Raw genomic sequence first — 18,426 nt, forward strand, 5'->3', positions numbered from 1 at the left:
ATTAATGTTAACATAGAGATCACAGGACTGACAGAATGAACTCTCTGTGGCATACCTTCCTGTCTCACCTTTCCACCTTCACAGTGCTTGCTCATGGCCTCTACCGGAGGCTACACCTCCCAGCCTGTCAGGACCCTGCAGGCTCTAAGCCTTTATAAAAAATAAAGTCTCCTTTCTAAATGTATACATTGTGTGATTTTTCAGTTGACAGAAGGAATGAAAAAAGGAGGGAAGGTAAAGTGTACATACACACACACACAAGGAAAGAAAAAGAAACAACCGGAATATTCCTCAAGAAGAAAATGGTTAATTATGTTACATCCAAATAATGGCTGTTGTTCAGCTTCTGAAAATAGATCTGTATACATTAACCAAGAGGAAAATCCATGATATATGTTTAGTGAAAAAAGAACAGTTCCATATTGTGCATGTGGAATACGTTACACTTTGGGCAAAAGAGGCAGAAAAAGAGAGAGAGGGGGAGGGAGGGAAAGAGACAGGAACAGAGGGAGATTTATATACATACCATTGTGAAAGGATGAAATTGAAGGGAAACAGGTGAGATTAATAACCTTTTACTTGATTAACTTTAGATGATAGGCCCCATGTATTAAGATACTTTTGTCAAATTATAACATGGTTGAACAAGGCTGACCAGGATGGAGAGGGGCCTGGAAGCCATGGTGCCTTCTCCATAAGATGTGTGAGAATGGAGAGAGAGAATACAAGGAAAACACGTAATAAACACTCAATCTTATATAGGCTTCAAGTAACTACAAGTTTTGCCTGGAGAAGAGATGATAATTGGAGCTTCAAACATGAGAAGGGTCAGTATTAGAGTCTGTCCTCTGTCAATGTTGAGTGGCGGCTGCTGGAAAGTAGGTTGCAGGTGGAAAAAAGAGAGGATTCCCAAACCCATGGAGAGCTCCTACCACATGCCTCAGTCGCCCTAACAGTCTTCCTCCGGGCGTAGCCTGGGAGGTAGGACCAGCCTGTTTTTAGGGCTCCTTCCAAGTCAAGTGTCACATTCAAGGTACAAGTCAAAATTAGTTGGCCAATTGGAAAGTGGATCAAAGATTCCTCCCATACTTACTCATTCCAGTTGTAATCAAACAGGGTCAAGAAAGGAGGATTAGCAGGATTCATGAGTGATTTCATGGCAAGATTTTGTGACACTTCAAATGGCAATTTTTACTGATGGTGACCTAGTTAGCACATACTGTACTATGGTAGATGTCAAAACCTCAATCTTCCATGCACAGGTTTTATTATCAAAAGTCCAAAAGAATTTTGTTAATTGGGTGAGTCTGCAAGCAAAAGGCTCATGAAAGCGTAGCCTTAGATAGAGTCTGGGGGGTGTTTATCTCCCACGGTAGGAAAGCACTAGAGAAGCAGTGTGGTTACAGGTGGCTGACATGTGTCTGTGTCGCATGGATCTGCCTTATCTTCTCTAGAAGTTGGAAAACATAACACAATGAGGTAGAGTGGGAAGAGTGGCAATTTTTAGAATCAGTTCAAGTGCTGGCTCTGCAACAGGTTAGTGAGTCACAATGAGTGAGTTATCTACCTCTCCAAGCCTCAGTTTCCTTATCTGCAAAACAGAAGTGATGCCAGATTATAAAGAAAAAAGGATACAACAAACACATCCAATCCCCAGGCTGTAAATAGGCACTTACTAACATTAGTTTCTTCCTACTCTCTTTTTTGATAGCACGTTTCTGCCCACCACTATGTTCTCAGGAAATCAAAGTGGAAGATTGCAATTGCTCTGTCTGACCCCAATCTACTCTCTCCTGCGTGCTTGTTGTTGTCCTTGTGTGAGCCGGGCTTCTTCAGGGAAGCAGTGATGCGGCGCAAAAGGAACACATGCGTGCATTGCTGATGTACATTCTGTGGGAGAGACAGACGTGAGGCTATCTTTGGATTTCCATGGCTTTTATAATTGGGGTAGTCATACATCATTTACACTCACATAAAGATCCTGTTTTTAGTTTAGAAAGGGTTGTTTTAACATTTTTTTTCATCATTACACAAGTAAAGCATATTTTTGGTTGAAAAATTTAAAACTACCAAAAAGCCGATAGGAGGAAATGAAATCCATCTATAATTATACCACCTAGAGAGAACTGCTTTTAATGTTTAGGTAGGCATCATTTGAGATCTATATGTATAGATACAAATATAGATAGACACTTAAATAGGTATCTAGGTATATAAATAGGTATATAATAATACATTCAGTAGATCAAAATAGATAAATAGTATATTAAAGTATCTAATAGGTAATTTAAATAGATATAGATATATATATTAAATTTAAATATAATAATAAATATATTTTATTTAAGATATAAATAGGTATCTAATAGTTTTATTATACCTAACTAGGTATATAAAGATGTCTGCTGTAGAAATATACATGTACTATTTGAAATGCATGCTGATTTAAAATTACTGCAAAAAGAAAGTGCAGACAACTTTGCCTCTGGGAAAATGTAATCTTAATGATACATGCACCTATTCTCTCTCCATTCGGAAGTAGGATTCCAAGCAACAGTTTATGGTCTTCTTTTTTTTTTTTTTTTTTTTTTTGAGACAGAGTCTCAGCCTGTCGCCCAGGCTGGAGTACAATGGCGTGATCTCAGCTCACTACAATCTCTGCCTCCCGGGTTCAAACGATTCTAATGCCTCTGCTTCCCGAGTAGCAGGGATTATAGGCACTGGCCACCATGCCCAGCTAATTTGTGTATTTTTAGTAGAAATGGGGTTTCATCATGTTGGCCAGGCTGGTCTTGAACTCCTGACCTCGTGATCTGCCTGCCTTGGCCTCCCAAAGTGTTGGGATTACAGGCGCGAGCCACCGCGCCCGACACAGTTTATGGTCTTCTTATTGCAGGTCTGTAAGCAACAACTTCCTTCCTGGCTCTCTAGACTCTCTAGAAGAAAGAGCAAAATTTCAGCATTCCCTATGTGTGTTTGAGAGCATATGACAGCCCAAGAGGAGATGTGAAGAACACCATGGAGAGTGCCAGGGGCCCATCTGCCTCCAAGCATGTTGAGATGGTTGACAGCAAGGAATAAGCATTTACAAGATGGCTAGACAAATAAAATACCATGACAACATGGAGTGAGTCTGGATAGAGACACTGTCACTGATAAATAAAACCGCCTGGTTCATGGAGTCCCTCGGAGCCTAACCACAAAGATGGACCTTAGAGATCAGAATAATTAAGCGTTTGTTTTTTATGACTAATGATAAGACGGCATATGGGCATATATCCTGTGGGATGAATATTTTATATACTTAACCTTATTAAAACAGCTTGGGTGGGTAGATTTCTTCAGGCAGTTTTAAAGCATTATGCTATCTCCAGGAAAGCAAACGTCTTCTGGCTATTGTGTGAGCAGATGGGAAGTGCTGAGAAAATCTGGAGATCAGACTCTTTGGCTACCACAGCACCCTATTAAATTGGTTTATGCAATGATGGATACCCACAATAAACTAACAAGGTGGTTTCTGAAGTTGCCAGAATTTTCTCTTTTTTTGTATTTCAATTATAAAAACAGTAAAAATAATCTGTACATTTGTCTTTGGGTATATACTATAAAGGTGAGAGAAAAGATAAGGGAACTCAAAGACTTTCTTAATTCTAAGGCCACCTTTGCCCGGATTACAAGCATCCCTTTTACGGCCCTTTGCTACCTAGCCATTCTGCTAGCTTATACTCAAGGAGGTTGTGATATATCCAGCATCCAACTTCAGAATCCAGTCGATCATTTAATTCTTATTAATTATAAGAAGAACAGAACTATGCCATTCTGTACCTTCTTAAAGATAGAAACTACTTTAGAACAAAATGTATCCATGTTTAGTACTTAATTCAGGCAGATTTCTAATGTTTAACTATCTAACTGGAGGTCAAAGATATCAAAAGTTCCTAATAAGATCTAACATAATCAATACCATTCTATTCCATTACAAAGCCAAATTTGATGGAAGTCAAAGCCCTATTCAAGACATTTCACTGAGCATACAACTTCAAATCAGTTCATTGATTGTTCTACATTTAAATCAAGCCGTTAAATTAACTTGACTGATCCTTCCAAGTGATCGTTTATATTGAAATGAGCTGTTTGGGAGGGTGATGCAAACACAGCTTAAAAGCCTTCACAAATAGTAGAGTTGTGTTGCTGGTGGTGGAGTTTGTTGGTTGGTTTCGTTTTTTTTTGTCTTTGAGACAGGGTTTCACTCTGTCACCCAGGCTGAGTGCAGTGGCACAATCACAGCGCACTGCAGCCTCGAGCTTGACCAATCCTCCCACCTCAGCCTCCTGAGTAGCTGGGACTACAGGCATGCATCACTAAGCCTGGGTAATTTTTAATTTTTTTTTTTTTTTTTTTTGGAGACAGTCTTGCTCTGTTGCCCAGGCTGGAGTGCAGTGGCACGATCTCAGCTCACTGTGCAACCTCTGTCTCCTGGCTTAAAGCAATTCTCCTGCCTCAGCCTCCCGAGTAAGCTAGGACTACAGGCACACACCGCCACGCCTGGCTAAATTTTTGTATTTTAGTAGAGACGGGGTTTCAACGTGTTTCCCAGGCTAGTCTCGAACCCCTGAGCTCAGGCAATCCTCCCGCCTCGGCCTCCCAAAGTGCTAGGATTACAGGCATGAGCCACCACACCCAGAGTTTTCTTTTTTAGACATGGTCTCACTCTGGTTGCCCAGGCTGGAGTGCAATGGCACAATCTCGGCTCACTGTAGCCTCGACCGCCTGGGCTCAGGTGATTATCCCACCCCAACTCCTCGAGTAGCTGTGATTACAGGCGTACACTACCACACTTGGTTAATTTTTTGTATTTTTAGTAGAGTCGGGGTTTATCTATGTTGCCCAGGGCGGTCTCAAACTCCTGGACTCATGCAACCTGCCCACCTCAGCCTCCCAGAGTGCTGAAATTACTGGTGTGAGCCACTACGCGCGGCCTAGTAGTTTTTAGAGGCCCCAGGGTTGCTTCCTAAATGATTGTGACCTTACTACATTTTATATACAACTGAACAAAGCACGAACTCTCAGTTCTATGCCAGCTTCACAGAGCACCAAGAAGGAAACTGTTGCTTAAATATTTGCAAACAAAAGTTTAAAAGACCATACAGTGTTGTTAAAATCCAGTTTTCACTATTTCTGAGTTGAACCTCTGACACTTCTACAGGTATGGCCAATGAGAAGAACCTGCATTCAATGTAGAGAGAACAGGATTCTTGTGCTACTGGAAATCTTAAACAATTATAAATCAAACAGAGATTAGGCTTTTAGAATAACATTCTCACATAGAAAATTCCTTGATTGGCCATCTAGGTATATTCCCTGGCTTGTTTAAGCAAAATCAACCTTGCGCCATTCTGCACGACAACAGCTCTGCCCAGCAGTCACCAATCATCATTAGAACAAGGCTTAGGAGTCAGTGATTTCACACATTCTTCTGTTATCCTTGAGCATCCCTGGGCATTTTCAGTGGATAGCCATGAGAAACAAAAAATCAATTTGCCACTGTATAAACTGCCAAATAAGAATCATGACAGTTTACCCAGCCTGTTTGTGAAGATGCCCACAAACCCTATAGAGATTCTGCCAGCCAGTTTAGGCCGCAGGTCTCCATCCTGCCCTTGCGAATGTTCTCTGCCCCATGGCTGGAACCAGGTAATTCTCACTGCAGGCTCAGCAATGTGCTTTGTCCCTGGAATCGATTTTGGTCTGAGGCAGGAGGCATTAGGACAGTTCCAAAGGTGATATTCAAAGGATATGCACATATACACACACACATATATATACACACAGACACACTCATACATGCATGACACACCCATGCATACACATACGTTTGTTGTTGCTGTTGCTGCTACTTTGACCTGATGTGGTAACTCTGTTTCTCTAATCAAGCTTCCCTCCTGGGCATTACTTCTAGGTTCTGGTCTAGGATCCCAGCACACTGCTGATTCTGGGTTTCTACTTATATCATCTCTGTCCCCTTTCTGGGACAAGAGCCCTGCAGCCTATAGACAGATGTCTGCTACACTGACTATCATTCAAAAAGACTGTGTACTGCACACTCCAGAGCACCCTCCCTTTGTAAGAACTTCTTATTGGAAGACATTATTATGTCTTTCTGTCGCCATTTTGAACCCTTTGCTCGCACTGAGCATGGATGGCTGTATTGACTGGACACTGCTTTCCCATCATACCACCACTTCACAGCACTTTCAGCTGGTCCCTCTCATCTGGGTGCTCAGGTGGGTCCAATTCCAGGACTTGGCCATTTCCCACTTTCCAGAAATATTTTAGAAATTACTAAAAACTCACTGGGAGTAAGAGTTGCCAGGTTTAGTAATAAAAGCACAGGATGCCCAGTTAAATTTGAATTTAAGATAAACAATGAATAAGGTTTTAATATAAGTATATCCCATACAATTATAAAATGCTCTTCATTGTTTATGTGAAATACGAATTTACCCAGGTGTCCTGTGATTGACTTGGCAGCTCTATTTGAAATGCCATGTTGAGTTCACAGATGCCTTTTGAAGATTGCAGCCTCTGGGGTCTGTTTTCTTACTAAAAGCTTAACGCTTGGGGCCGTTCGCTCCACTACCTTGCTCACACCTCCTCCAGGAAGAACAGAGTTGGCTCTGCCCAGCAGCCACCTCTATGCTGTGGAGAAATCTTGCTCTTCAAAGCTTTTCTTGCTATTGGATATGTGGAGTTCTTTGAAGTGATAAGACTCAAGTTCTTTGTCTGGAGGAACCACTGTCCACTGTATTTCCAAGTTTCTTAAGGATTCCCTTGCTCAAGGAATTCTATCAGTATCCAGGGCCCTGTGCTGTCTTTCTGGGCTTCAGGGTGTTGGGAAAAGCAGTGCTTAGCTCTCTTTCTCACTTTGGACAGAATGTGAACATTCCTCAGTCACTCAGTCTGAAACCTCCCTTGCCCCTCTCTCTTGTGTTTAATCTTCTCTGCCCCCTTTTCCACAGACCTTATCTCTATTCAGTTCCAGTCAGTCCCACAGGCAATTGCATTTGTGGTTCTACTTCTCCCAAGTCTTTCTAATTCTCAGCTCTTTCTGAAATTGCAATTACCTGGGGAGGTTTGAGAAAATAGCCGTGCCTGGTCCATATCCCCAAAGATGCTATTTAATTGGTGTAGAGTAGCCGCAGGCATTGATAGCTGCAAAGGCCCACCAGGTGATTCTACTACCATTCAGTGGCGTCTGGCCCCTGCTTTAGGGCTTTCCTTCAGGACTGAGGACTCCCTGGTGCAGCTGCAGTCCAGGTGTGGGGGCAGCAGGCTGACTCGGTGCATTCAGGGGCCACATTCACCCCAGAACATCATTATCCTTCCCCAGTGCCATTGCAAGTCATTTCCTACAATACTGTCACATGTCCTCAAATCCTTCCCAATAGAACAAAAGCAGAAAATTATAAAATTACAGTCCTTTGGGATTTTTTTTCTGTAAATCTCATTGTAATTTGGGTACAATTGTTCGAATTTTTTGTATGAGCTAAACAATCCATATCTCCATCCCCAGTTTAAGACTGGGCTTGCATATTCAGTACAGAACATGAAATGAAATACATAATTGTATAGTAATGATTTTATTCTCAACTATATTCAATTACATGTTAAGATAAAATCTTCATAGCTCAATTCACTGTCCCCGATTGTACTTATCCTCTATTTTGCCCTCCTTCCCTCACTCTGATGCTCTTTATCTGCCATTTTCAAACATTTCCCTTCAAAATGGTTTGAAAGAAAGTTTCTGGAGTGATAACCTGCTCCTACCCCAACTGTTCTCTTGAGTCTATTTGCTAACTGTGATTTAAAATCATTCTCTTTCTCCCTATCTGCTGGGTTTTTTTTTTTTTTTTCAGTTAAAAAGGGTCCAGTCTTCTTCACTGTATGTATCACCACCCCTTCTGTCTCTGAGGCTGAAGGATTTCTAGGTAGTTAGCTTCTGTATAATATTGCTCTTCTTTACCAAATATTTGGTAGATAGTTGTGGAGGAAGGGAGGCAGGGAAGAAGAAAGGAAGGAAGGAAGGAAGAAAGGAAAGAAAGAAAGAGAAAAAGGAAGGAAGGGAGAGCAGGGAAGGGAGGGAGAAAGGAAGGGAGGGAGAAAGAAAGAAGAAAAGAAGGAAAGAAAGAAAAGCTCACTTAGCAAAACCTGAAAATAAGCAATATGCAGTAAAATAAAATTCAGTTTTTAATGATTTCCTACATTTCGATTGTCCTAGAATTTTAGCATTCTGCAGAAATGTATTTTCATTGAGATAAATAGAAATATCCATGTCACATAGTTGAAAGGTTAAAAACCTTCGTTCATCTCACTAGGGAAAGTAATGGGTCTTCAGATAAATTAGGCAAAGCTAAAATGCTTACACAGCTCACATAGTCTTTGCCATACAAGTGTGAATTCAAGCCAGAAATGGCTATCATACACCCTCATTTACAGGTCAATATATGGCACATGATAGATACTCAGTGTTTCTGAAGAAAAGAAGAACAACTAATTGTATCTTGCCATTGCTGTTTCTTCTAATTCACCTGCTTAATGCTCAAAAATATTCCTCCAAGGATTGTCACTTTCTTACCTCCGACATTTTAACTTCAATTCTTAGAGTGTTTCTTGGATTCTCCATGCGGTGTTTCTTCCTCTCTGATTTTTCTTTAGAGAATGCTTTCTGCACCGTTGCGTATAATCCTATTAACCAAGGATTTCTGCTCTTTTCCACCCAAGTGCAAGATATGATGTGTTTTCCTGAGAATTTAGAGTTAGAGAGGGGAAAAGTCATCCAGTTATTCTGCCCACTCCAACCCCTACGTCCCATCCCAAGATCTTGAAGCAAAGTTTATTTTATGCTAGCTCTGGTGAGCTAGCTGGCCCATGGTCTAACCTGTTGCTCTTATTTATTTATTTATTTATTTATTTATTTTGAGACAGAGTCTTGCTCCGTTGCCCAGGCTGGAGTGCAGTGGCACATGATCTTGGCTCACTGCAACCTCCGCCTCCTGGATTCAAGCGATTCTCCTGCCTCAGCCTCCCAAGTAGCTGGGATTATAGGCACATGCCACCATACCTGGCCAATTTTTGTATTTTTAGTAGAGATAGGGTTTCACCATATTGGCCAGGCTGCTCTTGAACTCCTGACCTCAAGTGATCCACCCACCTCGGCCTCCCAGAGTGCTAGGATTACAGGCGTGAGCCACTGCGCCTGGTCCTGTTGCTCTTAGTTAAAAAGGAACTGTTGTTTTTGACAGCTCCCTTAGGTTTGAACTTCCCTACACTGTTTCAAATAGTCGGTTCCTTTGGAACGCTCTGGAGCACTCTTCTTATTGACTGCCTCTCCTCCTAGCAAAATATCTGAGCCACTACTCTGTGCTGGCTGGGAGATAGCCTCTGGTCTTCTCAGCTTTCCTCTCCTGATGTTGAATCCCTGCTTTATGATCAAGTTGAGATGAGGAAAAAAGGACCCCAGTATTTTCAGCTTTCCCTGATTTGGGGAGAGCCTCCATTTCCTGAGGACTGGCTAGATAGAGGAAGGTAGACCCTGACCTCTCAGGGGAATGAGAATTTAGGCTTTCACCAGGAGTGTAGCCTCTTCAACTTGAGGTTGGAAGGAATGAGAAATGATGGCAGCCTGGCCCTTCCAGTGAGATATAGTGATGCCTGACTGGAGCTAAGAGTATAGGAGGCCCTGCCTTCTTGGTCCCTACCTGCCGGGAGTGCAGCTTCTGTCAAACCCACCAAGCTGACAGGAGGTAAAGGGAGAGGGAGGGAGCAGGTGGTTGTGGCTCAGATACCACAAACACACTGTTCTTCCTGAGTTTTAGTAGACTTTCTGGGATAATTATTTGTCATTTGCTGTTTATACCATTAGGAAAATTTTCAGAGATTTTACATAGTTGTTTGTTTTTTCTCATTTTCAATAGTTTTGCTTTTTTTCACTGGGGAGTGGGCCCAAGTTGCTTCTTACGCTGCCGTCTGGGAAGTATATCTTCCTGTTGAGACGTTTCCTAAGAAGCTTGATTAAGGGCTTATCCTGTATCTGTAAAGGTCACAGGTTTGGGAGTCTAATGCATCTGGGTTTGATTCCAAACTCTGCCACTGACTAGATGTGTGACTATGGGGAGTCACTTATACTCTGTAAGCCTTGGTTCATCATATATAAATGGTGCTAATACGAATAGTTATTTCAAAGAGATATCCAATAACAGAATCAAGTGCTTAATACAGTGCCTGGCACAGCCTGAGCTCCTAATACACATCAGCTGTTATTTGTTTAAATCTTACAGGAAATGAGGAGCCACTGAAGGAGTTTAAACCAGACTGTGTTATGAGGAGATCCACATTTTAGAATGATCCCTCTCCAGGGCAGGTCAAGTGATTAGGAAACTTGCAGTGGTGCAGAGGAAAAACAATGAAGCACCACAACGAAGCACAAAAGCTGGGGAGTGATGAGTGGAAACTGCAAAAGGAGCAGTGGGGAGGGAGTGTCGACGGGATTTGGTGCCCAGATAGATGCAGGGAGTGAGAGTGAGGAAAAGGAAGTGTGAGAGATCTGCCTTAGGTGTGGGTAAAGACTTCAGAATTCTCATGAATCAAATCTTCCTGCACTCTAGCCTTGGCCTTCCAGGCCCTCACCCCTGAAGAGTTGGAGCAAGCTTCAAACCCAGGTCCTCTATTTCCAGACTCTAGACCTTAGAGGTCTGGGGTGGTTTGCTTGTTTTTTGTTTTTTGTTTTGAGACAGAGTCTCGCTCTGTTGCCCAGGCTGGATGCGGTGGTACAATCACGGCTCACTGCAACGTCCACCTCCCGGGTTCAAACGATTCTCCTGCCTCAGCCTCCCGAGTAGCTGGGATTACAGGTATGTGCCACCATGCCTGGCTAATCATTCTATTTTTAGTAGAGATGGGTTTTACCATGTTGGCCAGGCTGGTCTCGAACTCCTGACCTTGTGATCTGCCTGCCTCGGCCTTCCAAAGTGCTGGGATTACAGGCATGAGCCACCGCACCCAGGTAGTTATTGTATTTTAATGCCTTGAAAGTAACTCAGCTTTTACCTTCCCATGAGACAGATTGAAATAAGAAAATAACAACAACATCAAATGTTGGTGAGGATGTGGATTAACTGGTGGGTATGTAAAATGGTACAATGACTCTGAACACAGAAAACTTCTTAGAAAATTAAATATGTACCTACCCTATAACCCAGAAATTCCACTCCTAGATATTTATTCAAGAAAAAGAAAATGTCCCAAAAATATTATCCAAGAATGTTCATTGCAGCTTTATTTATAATAGCTCCAAACTAGAAACAGTACAAGAGTTCATTGACTAAAAAACAGACAAGCTCTCTGTTGCTATATTTATATGACAGAATATACTCCTTATCAATAAAAACAAATTACTGAAACATGCCACATGCAACATGGATTAATCTCTAAGACATCATGCCAAGTGAAAGAAGCCTTACACAAAAGCATGCATACTGTTTGATTCCACTTACATGATATTCTACAATAGGCAAAATGAATCTGTGGTGATAAAAATCAGATCAGTGGTTTCCTGAGAGTCAGGAGCAGGGGAATTGACTGGGAAGAGGCACAAGAAGACTTTCTGGTGTCATGGAAATATTCTATATATTGAAAGGAGTGTGAATTACATGGGTATATAATTTGTCAAAAATGATTGAACCATAGACTTAAGATCTGCGTCTTTCACTGTTTGTAAATTATATCCTATAAGAAAATTCTTAAAAATTAAGCAAAATCTCATCTGCAATCTTGACACTTGCCTGCTATTCTGGTGTCACCCCAAGGCTAGCCTTGGCCTTAGTGCCAGGCACTCCATAGCATATTACTTTTTCTACCTTATCTCCAAAAAATGTGGATTTACATAGCCTTAATCCAAGTAAAAGCCAATACAAAGAAGAAAAAAATATTCACTCTCCACTAAAAGCTAGAAGAGCTAACATAACAGTAAAAGTCCACAGAAGAGCTCCCTTTCTAGGATATGGTATCCTTTCAGTAACCTTGAAATTTGGAAATATCAGGGCCCAGAGTGGAAGGGTCACCCAGCTGAAGATGCCTCTGGCAAATCCTGTCCTGTGCTGTATCCTGCCTACTAAATCACACAGATGTTACTCAGCATAAGTCCTGGAAGATTTTGAATAACTTTCCAAGGGTCCACAGCTGTGGATTATGCATTTTATGATCCATTAGAGCACTACTTAATTATGTGTTTTTCAGAAGTATAGTAAAGAGAAATGGCTTGAGATTCTTCTTATCTTGTTTTATGGAATGAGAATTAAGCTTCTTTCTGACAACACTCCATGTTGCTACTGGAGCAATTAGATTTTTGGGTATGATTTCTTTTTTTTCTTGACTACCCCAAGCAACAATAGATATTAATAACAGTGACAGCAGAAAATGAGGAACTTGCCCAATGAGTTATGAGACACATTTCACTGTTAAAAACTATAAGCTCATTTGTTCTCCCATTAATAATCCAGACCCTTGTCCTGAGACTTGCTGATACTATTAGACTTTCTCCCTCTCTGATGATTCAAACCCACATCTGAACCCGCTGTTGGATCATGACGTCAGTTCCTTGCAGTTGTGAATTGGTCTATGAGCCATGGATACATGGCTTCCAGTAAGTCAAAATTCTTTAGAGATGGTTGAGATCTGATTTTTGTTTCTCCTCTTTCAAGTCATTCTTTTATCTCATGCATGGTTTAATTTCAGTCTCTCCAGCTAAAGTGGTGAATCATACATTAACCAGATGACTGGACTGTGTCGCACGACCATTCCAATTTACCTTCCATATGGGCATCGCTTTAAAAACAACCACCATCCTTACAAGCAGTACTCATTTCCAAAAGCTGGTGAACAAGCACATTATTTACAAAGTATGTAATCAGGAAACTCGATCCAACTCATTAACTGTATGACATCCCACTCTTTATTTAGACAGTTTACTGGCTGTGGACTTTCATATGGGATCTGTCATTTACACTTCCTGATAATAAAATTTAATTGAAATTTCATTCCTGTACAACAAGATGCCAGTTTAACAGATGGTCTGTAATTGTTATGTCCACATATTTTATATTGGATGGTATCACACACAATTTCACACAACTGCTATTCATTTAAATGCTGAGTTCATTCAAGACATTTCTTTCATATTAAAAACCTTATTGTTTAATATTACTGTAAAATATATCATTAAAATTGATTAGTTAAAATTGAAAAAATGATTAAAACAGTCCTCCTGAAACTAAAAGAATAATTAATGATTATGATCTGAACTGCATTCCTGAAGAGAGTGAAAATATTTGTACAGAAACATCTAGATTTGTGTATATGAGGCAGAAATTGACATATAGGCATGGCAGAAGATAAGGAATGTGACATATTTTAAGAAATGATCTAACCAAACCTCAGCCTGTATCCTCATCTATAAAATAAGCACTTAGTTTCTGTTCTGACTGTAAATTTCGGTGCTTTTTTGATCATTCTAAAAATCTCATTTATGTTCTTCTTTAATCTCAATTTTGAATCCACTGACTTAGTGTTCAGTACTTTGTACTCAGAAAGCCAAGAGTTCTCACCCTTAAAATTGGGGTGGGAAGGGGTTTGCAGGAAAGAAATACATCAGAGGCACCGAATACATAGGGAAGAATTCCAAATCCTTTCATATAACCCAAGTGTCATTCCATCCCAAGTGTCACATTCAGTGCAACTTGAGTACTTACCATTAAGATAATTTTAATCGTTAATGTAATTTCTGAGAGCATTTTAAAGGAACTTAGCAGTATAGTTTGAAAGTACAGGAAATTCAGTCTAGTGTGAAAAGCTGACTTGCTTCTCCTTCATAATGGTGGTATCCTCAACCTCCCTTTTCCACCTCCTCCCTCAATAATTTCAGTTACCTACTGCTCACAATTTTTCTATCTTTCCCACTCAAAATCTGTTCTCAGAAAAGGTTTAAATAAGCTCATTCACTTCAATATAGAAATGACTTATAAGACTCAAAACAACAATTTCCCCAGGGGCATTTGCATTTTAGGCAGATCCCACAGCTTTCTGAAATGAAATAAGACTCTCCAATTACGCAGTGCCAAGCACTGATTGGGTAGAGAAGTCCTGGACTCTCTGAAACTGTACCGTCCCCTTGGTGACTTTCTTTACATATTCCTACATCTTACCCTGCACTCTATATTTAAGGAACAAACTATTTAAATAAGGAAACATGCCATCAGGCTTTTCTGTGAGGGGATGAAGAAGAAAATAAATGGAAAAGATGGGGGAAGTGAAGAGACCACAGAAGGTGTGGAAAATCCACACCAGAAGTCTTGGAGAAGTAAGATACCAAGTGATGAAGAAAAAGGAGAGGAATACAGGGAAATTAGTTGAAAATGGTTTCAACCCCCCATGAGCTTGCAGTATGCCAGAAGATATTCTAGTGATATTATTTCAGTATATATCTGTTTATCCAGAATGGCTGTGGATGAGGCACTCTGGTGATTCCATTCTCATTTTCTGCTTGGATTGGAGTTAGCATTTACTTTCTAAGAGGGAATGAAGCCATGCTTGTCTTAGTCACCATTATAACCCCAGCACTTAGCATAAGGCCTGGCATACAGTAGGTACTCAATAATTATCTGTTAAAGAAATGAGTGAATGATTTAGCTGCTGTCAAAAACTTGTACACAATAAAAGTATCTTGAAAGAAATAGTTTTCTTTCATTATTGTTCTTATATCTTTTGGGATGTTTTTCAGGCTTTCGAAGGGTTTCAATCCCACTACTAAAATGATTATTATTGTAAATGTACAGGCCAGAGATTTAGAAAATTGAACTAAATCAATATTATTCCAGGTATAGGCTGAGGCATTAACATTAAACTTCCAGACTACAGAGTCTATAAGACTTCTGCATATAATTGACAGTTGTCTGGTATTGCTATGTGAGAGAGATACCGAATTTAACCTCAGGCACATCCCACTCTTGGCCCTAGGGATCTTCACTTTTCCAGTTGATTTATAAAATGCAAGGCATGCAGTGGCATAGGGATACTATTCAAATATACACATGGGGATACTATTCAAATATACAGACAAACAAAGTGAGCAACTTTTTTTTTTGTACACTTGGCACATGCTGAACAGTACTAGGCTCTTATGGATAAATGGTGAGAAAGAAAAAGTCCCTGCTTTTAAGGGTCTCAAAGTTAAGACACTCTTAGGACCTCCTAAGTTCAGAAAAGAAAGATTACATCTTCTGTTCTTCTGCTGTATATCTATGAAATTAGACACTTGGCCTGGATTAAATTGTAAGGTCACTTCTAATTATGGCACATACAAATAAATCTTTGGGAGTGATGTAAGTAGGAATGGCCAAATAAGAACATCTGAAAATCTGTTCCTCTATCGAAGAAATAAGGACTGTAGGAAAAAAATCAAATAATTTTTTTCAGAACTTTGGAAATAATCAAAGGCTTGCAAAAATCTGAGGAGAATTTATTCAAGAAAAACAGTTACATCTTAGTAAAAACAACAACCTTTGGGGTGGTGTAACTTGCTCAATTCTCAGAACCCTCTCCCCAGCCCTCTATCCATAAAAACCAACAAATGGTCAATCAAGATATTCATGAAAACCAGAAGACCAGTAGTCACTGGAGAGGGAACAATGGGCTTCTATCTCAAGAAGAAATAGGAAATCTAAATAGATCTAGAACAAGTAAAGATAGTGAGTTATCAGCAAAAAATACTTTCCAAAAAAAGAAAAGCCCAATTTCAGACGGCTTCACTGGTAAATTTTAAAAATGTTTAGAATAGACATAGCAACAATCTTTCATAAACGCTTCCAAAATTTACAAAAGCAGGGAGCTCTTTCTGAGTCATTCTCTGAAGGAAGAAGTATCCTGATAACAAAGCTAATAAAGCCATCACAAGAAAACTACAAACCGATACCTTTTATGAATATAGAGGCAAAAATTAGCCACAAAATATAAGTAAACCAAAGCTAACAACATATGAAGATTATACAAATAATTACACACCCTAACCAAATACAATTTATCCAAGACAGGCAAGGCTGGTTTGATATACAAAGATTAGTTAATATAATGCACCACATTAATATAATAAAATAATAACTACATGATCATCTCCATAGAAACAGAAATATTTTTTGACAAAATACAATGGCTTATAATAATAAAAATACCGAAAAACTAGGTATAAAAGAGAACTTCCTCAATGTGATAGAAGGTATCTATGAAAAATATAGCTAACATCATACTAAGTGGTAAAACACTGAATGCTTTCCTCCTGTGATTATCAAGAAGGCAAGGATGCCTGCTCTTGCCACTTCTATTCAAACATTATACTGGAGGTTCTATCCAGAACAATTAGGCAAGAAAATGAAATAAAAGATATCATGATTCAAAGAAAGAAGTAAAACTATCTTTACTTGATAATGAAATATTTTATATACACACATACATATATACACATATATATACCCACATATATACAACTAATTTTGTATATACATACATATATTTACATATATATATACACATGCATACAACTAATTCTAAGGAAATTTTAAAAACCCAAACTATTTGAACTAATAAGTGAGTTCTGTAAGGATGCAGATATATAATCAATACATAAAAATCTATTGTATTTCTATATGTCAGCAATGAACAATCCAAAAATGAAACTAAGTAAATGATTTTATTTTAAAATACCCTCAAGGAGAATAAAATGTTTTGGGATAAATTTTTTAAATCAGATGCAAAACTTGTACACTGAAAACTTCAAAGCATCATTGAAATAAATTAAAAATCTAAATAAATGGAAAGACATTTTCATGTTCATGAATTGGAAGATTTGATATAGTTAAGATGGCAATGCTCTCCAAATCCAACTATAAATTCAAAGCAATTCTTAAAAAATCCCAGCTGCATTCTTTGCAGAAATTGACAAGATGATCCTAAACTTCATGTGGAAATAGAAGGAACCAACAATAACTAAAGCACTATTGAAAAAGAACAAAGTTGGACGACCCACATTTTCTGATTCAAACTTACTACAAAGTTATAATAATCAAGGTAGTATGTTAATGACATAAAGATAGATATATGGATAAATGAAATTGAATTGAGATCCTATAGAGAAAAACTTATATTTATGGTCAGTTGATTTTAGACAATGATGCCAAGGAAGTTCAATGGGGGAAAGAATAGTCTTTTCAACAAATAGTACTGGGACAACTGGATAGCCACATGCAAAAGTATAAAGCTGGACTCCTTCCTTACAGCATACACAAAAAATAACTCAAAATGAATCTTAACTCTAAATGTAAGAGCTAAGCCTATAAAACCCTTAGAAGAAAACAGAACTAAATGTTTGTGAATTGGATTGGGTAACATTTTCCTAGATATAACACCAAATGTAGAAGTTATGGGCCGGGCGCAGTGGCTCACTCCTGTAATCCCAGCACTTTGGGAGGCCGAGGCGGGCGGATCACGAGGTCAGGAAATCGAGACCATCCTGGCTAACACGGTGAAACCCCGTCTCTACTAAAAAATACAAAAAATTAACAGGGCGTGGCGGTGCGTGCCTGTAGTCCCAGCTACTCGGGAGGCTGAGGCAGGAGAATGGCGTGAACCCGGGAGGCGGAACTTGCAGTGAGCCGAGATCGAGCCATTGCACTCCAGCTTGGGTGACAGAGTGAGACTCCATCTCAAAAAAAAAAAAAGGTTAAGGAAAAGCTGGATAAATCATACTTATCAAAATGAAAAACTTTTGTGTTTCAAAGAATACCATCAAGAAAGTGAAGAGCCACCCTCGAAATGAGGGAAAATATTTCCTCTGTATATATGTAATATGTATTTATTTTCTTTGGCTATCTTCACATTTTTCCTCTTTATTTTTTGTTGTTAGCAATTTGAATACGATACATCTAGGAGTGTGTGTGTATGTGTGTGTGTGTTGTATTTATATTGCTTGATTTTCTCTATGTTTCTTGGATTTGGGATTTAGCATCTTTCAATGATTTGGAAAATTATCAGCCATTATCTCTTCATTATCTCTTCAAATATATCTTCTTTCTTCTTCTCTGTTTTTTCCCCCTGGGATTCCAATTACATGAATATTAGACTATTCAATATTATCCTATAGCTCTTGGATGTGGCATTTTTTTATTCTTTTTTTTTTAGTTGGCATTATTTCTAATGGCCTATCTTAAATATACTAATTATTTCCTTATCTGTGTCAAGTTTATGATTAGCCCATTAAAGACATTCTTCATCTCTGTTACTCTATTTTTACTTCTAAAATTTTTATTTCCTGCTTTCTTATAA

At 39.2% G+C, this 18,426-nt stretch overlaps 1 protein-coding gene across 7 annotated transcripts in view; it reads right to left on the reverse strand.

Moving 5' to 3' along the window:
- The window catches only part of MAP10 (microtubule associated protein 10), a 104,372-nt gene that overhangs the window by 41,374 nt on the left and 44,572 nt on the right, over positions 1-18,426 (reverse strand). For 4 of the 7 annotated variants that reach the window (XR_008621733.2, XR_008621747.2, XR_008621730.2 and 1 more), the window contains exon 4: positions 8,636-8,802. The gene's annotated coding sequence lies outside the window, so the exon portion shown is untranslated. Of the gene's footprint in view, positions 1-1,214; positions 1,592-1,676; positions 1,891-6,908; positions 8,803-18,426 lie in introns of those variants that run through there. The other 3 variants (XR_008621727.2, XR_008621729.2, XR_008621741.2) reach the window with 2 other exon arrangements.

Source organism: Pan paniscus, chromosome 1, assembly GCF_029289425.2.
Source record: "Pan paniscus chromosome 1, NHGRI_mPanPan1-v2.0_pri, whole genome shotgun sequence".
In the NCBI taxonomy this organism is placed as follows: domain Eukaryota; kingdom Metazoa; phylum Chordata; class Mammalia; order Primates; family Hominidae; genus Pan; species Pan paniscus.